Here is a 7536-nt window from a genome sequence, read left to right on the forward strand (position 1 = left end):
CTCTCAATCATCGGCCACAGACGATTCCGAGCTTCGTTATCAAATGTTGTTGAACCTCAGGTTGTTCTTCTTTAAATAGTCATTTTTCTTTGCACTTTCCATGTCGTATCCCTCGCTGTCTTGGAGATGAATCTCATGATCACTGGTCGTGGTGGCTGGTTGTTTCCCCATCTCTCAGCCTACCCAGGCGGTGCACTACATCCAGAGAACCTGCAACAACATTTCGCTCCTCCTCCGGGACTATCGCCCTGCAAATGTCCTTCACTCTTGCTTTGATGTTCTCGTCAGATTTTTCTGCTATTCCATAAATTCGCAGATTCCATCTCCGACTATACCGGTCATTCTCGTTTACCTTTGACTCCATTTCAGTTCTCCTGCTTTCCAACCTGAATTTTCAATGTTGCGTTCTGCTGCTTCAGAGTTTTTACTCCTCAGCAGTGAAATCAATCGATTTCTTCAGGTTAACGATACTGATAGTGTTCTTTTTTACCAAATCCATGATGTCATCTGCGCTCTCTTTGATTTTTGCAGTGAGGATGCGGACGATGTTGTCCTGTAGGCTGGCTCATTTACGGTTCACTTCTCAGCTTCTTTGGAAGTTGCTCCTTGGTTGGGGTATTCGGGTATGAATCAAATTCACCCCCCCCCCTTTTTTTACACTGCAAGCATATGTGTGAGTTTCAACAATGCCTCTTTTCTCCTTGGAAGTTTCAACCAACCATTATCTCAGCAACAGTTTGGTCATGTCCTGATTCCATGCTACTAGCTATGAAGACGTTAGCAGGCTAACTTCACTACACACGCGGAAACTTTTCGATAGCTAGCTTGTTCGTTGGAAATCAGCAAAAATATATTTCAATGGTTTGATTAATTACAAAATAGCTACATTGTACGGTTAGATATCATTTTTTTGGGTGAAAAAAAACAAATTGCAACTGCAGTCTAAAACTATAAACTTTGTGAGAAAACCCTAAAATTCTTCCTCCCCGGTTATTTTCTAGTTACAGAATCAGCGCGCGCTCTGGAAAGACAGCAGTAGGGTGCAAAGACAGTTTGCCAGTTACAGCAGCGCGTCCCCTGAACGATAACGAAAAGGTAATGTTAGGTGAGAAGCCTGACCACGGAGACGGGGGTGAGAAGGTAATTCAAACAAAAATAAGTACAGTGCCATCCTAGAGTCTTCTTGAAGAGTTGGGTTTAGAGCTACAAGACCAGGGCCAGTGTTTATCAAATGTATGAATGCTAATCTAGGATCAGGTCCTCTGTCCATAATAATCTGATTTATTATGATCTAAAAGGCAAAACAGATCCTAGATCAGACTCCTATTCTGAGATGCTTGATAACACAGTCCCAGAAAGTTATTTTCCTCAAACTGTAGTTTTAGGCTCTTCTAATCACATCTAGTGGATAAATAGAGTACTAACCTATTGCCCTGGTCTACTTATTACACTACATTTATATGGACAGCAATACATGCATAACTACTCAGACTGTGTTTATAGTACAGTATAGTATTAAAGAGAGAGACTGGTGTAGAGTGATACTATCTCTGCTTTGGAGGCTTTAGACCTGTTTCTCTCCTTCCTTCAGACCTCTGTCTCTTCAGGACCACTCTAGCCCAAGGCCCCAGAGGCCAGTCTCAGCTGCCAGAAGCCAGACTCTTCACAGGGCCAGCTCAGCCACCAGAGGATAACGGGGCCCTGGTCAACATGGAACTTCTTGGGTAAACCACAACACACCGCAGATGCATTCAAAATAAGCTCTTTATTGTTTAGAGATCAATGTCTGATATACTATGAGGATGGGGCTTACTATCAAGCATGTCAGTTTTATTACGATATTTATAAACCCATGAATTATGGTCATCTTGGTCTAAAGGACATCCACTTCTTTGTGTACGCATAGAATGACAAAGAACTTATACCTGACCAAGATGGCTGCCATTGTCAGCATTTTCTAGAGTTATGAAGGTTTATGACATAGGCCACTCTATATTTATAGAATATTGTCTCTCTATGTGTGTACTGATGGCTGCTTCTTCTTCACAGGTTGCCTAACATTGGCAACACATGCTTCCTAAACGCCACCCTGCAGTGTCTCCTGGTCCTGCCTTCCTTCTCAAAGGAAATCCTACGCCAGGAACAACTCTGGAGCTCCTCCCCCTTCTCCAACCTGCTCAGGTAAGGGAAGGCTAAAAAGCATACACAACCCCACCCACCCAATTTTTTGTGGTCATAAATTAAAGAAGGAACACACTCTTTTCACGCCACTTCTATAGAAAGTGATTTTCGTAGCAGGTTAGGAAAGCGTTTTCGCTAACCCGAACCACTTCATATTCCGCTGTGTATTGCAATTATTTATTTGTTTCCTATTTCTATTTATTTATTTTCAAAAGCAGACCTCATGTGGAAGGTCAAGTACTCCTTGTCGGGATATGATTTGAAGTATCTGGGGGACACGCAACAGGTAACTGAGAGCACTACTCTCTTCTGAACAAGCACTCTTTTTGCAAAGGTTCATTTTATCTCAATAATTGGATTTTATCTTGGTATTTTTCTTTTTCATCATAGGACGCACACGAGTTACTTGTGAATATGCTGTGCCAGCTGAAGGAGGAGGGCATGATACTGAAGACGCTCGGGGTGAACTATACCTGCCCTGTTTCCCAGGTAAGAGCTCCCGTTGGTTGTAATGTATCTACTGGTAACATGATCTTTCTACAAATAATATTACAAAACACATGGCATAACATTGTAGAGACCTGAAACAGAAACCTGATGCATTTTTCTTCTTTGTCCTGCTTTTGAAGCTGTGGGCGTGAGTCGTCCACTAGAGAGGACTACGATCACCTCTCATTGGACTTCAGCTCTGAGCGCACCTTGCTAAGCAGCCTAGCACTCACTTTCAAAGTCAGCACGTAGGGCTCAGCCCTGGGTGTAGAGACTAATACCCAGGGAAAGCTGCCCACTGCCTTAGAATACGGTATCTTATTATTGAAGTGGTATCACTCATTTTGTAATGCTTTTGTTTCTAACCCAGGGCGAAAAGGTTGAATTCACATGTGATGGCTGCAAAGGCTTCTACCTACGCCTCAAAGGTGGAGCAGTTCCACACACTGCCTCTGTGAGTTGCCCCTTTATAACCTCTCATAGGACTGGCAGTGTTTAATGAAATGAGTGGTCATTGTGTCCTGAGCCTTTCGGAGTAGTTACCTTCCTGAGCATTTTGTAGGACTTAGGGATGAGCACCACCGAACAGATTTCACTCATCTGTTATTTTGTTGACTGGTTTCATTGTCTGTCTGTTCATCTCTTTTCCTCTCTGTCTCTGGGCAGTGTGTTGGTTCTGCATCAGAAGAGGTTTGGAGGACCTGGGGGGTTGGAGAAGCTGGAGGCTCCTCTTTTGTTTCCTTAGGAGCTGAGGCTCTCCACCCTCTGTGGGGACATGGTGCCACCCCTGCACAGTGTCAGCCCACAGGCCCTGACCAACCAGGCCCCCAATATCCAGGTGTCCATCCCCCAGACCCTCGCCAGCCAAGTCTCCAGCCCACCTGGAGAGGCCAAAGATAGCGCCCTCTGCTGTTCAGGTAGGTCATGGCACCACAACACTATTCTTGCGCCAAAACCACACAAGCCACCTACTCCCAAAATGGTCCTGCAGACAGAGAAGCTATAAGCTACAAATTAAAATGTTTCTCAGACATCTTCAGTGATGTATGGGAGCTGTTTTAGACCAGAGCAATTCAGACAAGCGACCACGTTTTCACAGCTCTTTATATGTATATTTGACCCCTCAGATTCAAATGACCAGGAACCAGGGAAAGTGCTGTGGACAGCCTCAGTGGTGAGGAGAGAGAGTGAAACCAGGAATGAAAAATAAGTTATGACAGAACACTGAGATAGTTATGAGGAGTACACGATATAGTGCACCTTCTGCAGTAGACTAGTAATGTAGTAGACTAGACACTGTGGTTGACTGTAGAGGAAATCCAATCCAATGATCACATGTGTTTTCTTACAGAAGCAGCAGCCAGTGAAGTCAGTGAATGGCTACTACCAGCTGACTGGCGTAGTCTCTCATTTGGGAGGCTCCAAACTCCGGTAAGTAAATACCTTAAAACACACATGCAGATGCACAGTACATTTGGCATAGGCTGAAACCCAAATCCCTCCCTTCTCCTCTGCTCTCAATTTGCGCATTCACATGCGCCTCTGCCATATACACAAGTATCCCAAAGCTGAGGGAGTGAAAATTATTGCGGGTGAAGGCCAGGGATAATAATAATTTGTAGACTGCAAATTGACCGTAAGAAGCCCAAACAGATATCATATTTGACTAATTTCAAACCGTGCTTACATTTGTGTACAATCACATATCTCTTTATTGTGCGTGGGAATACTTTGGATCAGATTTCCAAAATGAAAATCACTTGGAACTGATTTGCTGGTGTTTTTACAGTCTTTTAACAATTACATTTTTTTTGCTCAGAAAACATGGGGGGGGGCAAATAAAATCACCCGTGGGCCAAATTCATCCCACGGGCTGCCAGTTGGGGAACCCTGATGTAGGGGATAATTAGACCCTCCAATAGCCACTTCAGCCAAGCGAGCAAGGCTGCAGGCTTCAGAGCGAAGTGCCATCCTGACAAGCACTGCAATATGTTTAGAGTTCGCGCAATTTAATTCAAAGGAATGGAGAGGCATGCCTAATTATATGCCACGTGTATATTTCTTTATCTCTGATTTCCAAACTTGACACATGTAACAGATAAAATACCTTCCAAATGAACTGTTTAACTGTTATAACACACTCCATTACCCACAAGAGCCTGACCTTTGACCTCGAGTCTGTCTGTCTTTGTTCCACAGGGCACTACATTAGTGACATCTTGAATGCCAGTGGAAACTGGTTCTGCTGTAACGACAGCCAGGTGTCAATGTCCAATGAAGCCACTGTGCTGAGGACCAGAGCCCGGAGTGTTTACCTCCTCTTCTATATCTTCAGGTACTGCTTACTCTCGCCATCTATATTCTTGTGTTGCTACATATGTGTACTGTATGTACAGTAAGTGGTTCCTTTCACCCTTCAGGGCAGGAGAGCAGGAGGCCCCAGCACACAGGGCCACCAGCCCCAGCCTCGACAAGGGCAGCAGCTGGACCAGCCTCCACACCCCAAGCCCAGCCTCAAAACCCTCAGCCCAGCCTCAATAGGGGTAGTACCAGGCCCAGACTAAACACCCCCAGCCCAGCCTCAACAGGGGCAGCACTGGCCCAGCCTCAACACCTCCATGTTTGCCCCTCTTCATGTTTTTCCTTGACAACATTCCCACTGCTGTGTAAAAAAAAATAATACTTAAGGAATCAGACTTCCAACCCCTACTACAAAAAATGATGACTGGTCTGTCAATCATGCGGCTCAAGGGAAACTTAATCTTCAACACTAGCATGAGCATCCTTTTCAGTAGCGTATGTCATAAATATCTGCCCTTGTTTTGACTACTTCACCTAATGTATAAAGCGCATGTAAATAAAGGAATAAAGTATACACACTAAATGTAGAACGTAAATGTGGTGGATAGAGTGTCTGATTATTTAGAGGGTATAACATCCCTTCTATTTGGTTAGGTTTGAAATCCTCCTGTTGTGAAATACACTGTGGTGTATAACCTTACTCAGCATGGTCACACCGGATGCACTGCAATATTCAACATTGAATCAGGTCCCCAGGATATCGGGAGATGACTTGTGCATGCCATGCAATTTCAATAAAGAAAAACAAATTTAAGATAATTCTGTTAACTCTTTCAGCTCAGAAAGATTTATCGTCTGGGATTCAGGCTGGTCCTAATAGGAAACGCGACAAAGGGAAGCAGCTGGGCAGCTGATGTTATGGAGCCTTCTAGCCCTCAATCAGGTCTGGAGGAGGAATGCCACATAAAGATTCAGAGATGCTATGAGTATATTTTTAAATTACTCTCCAGTTGTATTTACCATTTGAATAAATACAGACATGAAAATGCTGGGCTACGGATGTAACCTTGGTTCTCTGAGTAGAGTAACAGGTCGCCAAACGACCTATGAGAACTTCTTCCCTTTCACGTGATATCATTGAGATGCTTAATATCAAAGATGTTTACAGTGATGCCACACCCTTACTGTACCCATGTGACCTGTCACTATAAAAGGGGGTGTGATGTGACATACTGTCTTTTCTTCACTCACGTACACTCCCCTACGTATTTATTTTGACAGTGAAGCTAAACTTTTAATTTGGCTCTATACTCCAGCATTTTGGATTTGAGAAACTGTTTCATATGACTATACAGAATGTCACCTTTTATTTAAAGGTAATGAATGGTAAATCCTGTATTGTGCCAATTTGGAGTAATTTTATTGTAAATAAGAATCGAGTATGTTTCTGAACACTTCTACATTAATGTGGATGCGACCCTGATTACGGATTATCATGAATGAATCATGAACAATGATGAGTGAGAAAGTTAGAGGATCATACCCCCAAGACATGCTAACCTCTCACCATTACCAATAATAGGGGAGGTCAGCATTTTATACCGCTGTAACTTTCTCACTCATCATTATTCACGATTCATTCATGATTATCTTTAATTATGGTATTCTATTCTTATTTACAATAAAAGTGACTCCAAAGTGACACAATACATTATTTATGATTAATTTCTATTACATTACATTTTAGTCATTTAGCAGACGCTCCTATCCAGAGTGACAATTAGTGGATTCATCTTCACATACAGTGCCTTCAGAAAGTATTCACACCCTTACACCTTTTTCCACATTTTGTTGTTACAGCCTGATTTTAAAATGGAGTAAATATATTTTTCTCTCACCCAATTACACAAAATACCCCATAATGACAAAGTTAAAACATATTTTTTTAGAAATGTTTGCAAATGTATTGAAAATGAAATAAATTAAGTATTCACACCCTAAGTCAATACTTTGTTGAAGCACATTTGGCAGCGATCACAGCTGGGAGTATTTCTGGGTAAAGCTCTGAGAACTTTCCACACCTGGATTGTGCAGTATGTGCCCATTATTCTTTAAGCTCTGTCAAATTGGTTGTTGATCATTGCTAGACAACCATTTTCAGGTCTTGCCATTGATTTAAGTCATAACTGTAACTTCGCCACTCAGGAACATTCACTGTGTTCTTGGCAATCAACTCCAATGTATATTTATTTGGCTAGTAAGCCACCCATGGAACATCAGATGGCTAGCTAATAGCAAGCCTTTACTAGCAATACAAACCGATTGTCATAGCTAGCTAAAGTTAACCAAATAGATTCTATGTTAGCTAGCAGGCCAGCCATTGAACTTCAGCTGGCTAACTAACAGCAAGCTTTAACTTGGTCTTTTTAAGGCATGTAACGTTAACTCGCTAGCTATTAAAATTAAATTACAATCCATAGAGTAACGTTACTGGCAATACCAACCAATTGTCATAGCTAGATAAAGTTAACCAAATAGGTTCAATGTTAGCAACTAGCAATGCGA

The 7536-nt window shown here is 42.4% G+C and overlaps 1 long non-coding RNA gene across 5 annotated transcripts; it reads left to right on the forward strand.

The window, feature by feature from the left end:
- The first annotated feature begins 350 nt into the window (after positions 1 to 350).
- On the forward strand, positions 351 to 6433 carry LOC106565259 (uncharacterized). 5 transcript variants are annotated; one of them, XR_006758002.1, is made up of 9 exons: positions 351 to 1140; positions 1592 to 1724; positions 2050 to 2181; positions 2400 to 3124; positions 3337 to 3587; positions 3798 to 3844; positions 4022 to 4101; positions 4870 to 5005; positions 5091 to 6433. It is a non-coding gene; the product is annotated as an uncharacterized lncRNA (long non-coding RNA). The 5 variants fall into 5 exon arrangements; XR_006758003.1 differs by having other exon boundaries at positions 351 to 1095; XR_001319634.2 differs by having other exon boundaries at positions 352 to 1724; positions 2400 to 2467; positions 2572 to 3124.
- The last annotated feature ends 1103 nt before the right edge of the window (positions 6434 to 7536 follow it).

This window comes from Salmo salar, chromosome ssa12 (genome assembly GCF_905237065.1).
Source record: "Salmo salar chromosome ssa12, Ssal_v3.1, whole genome shotgun sequence".
NCBI lineage: Eukaryota > Metazoa > Chordata > Actinopteri > Salmoniformes > Salmonidae > Salmo > Salmo salar.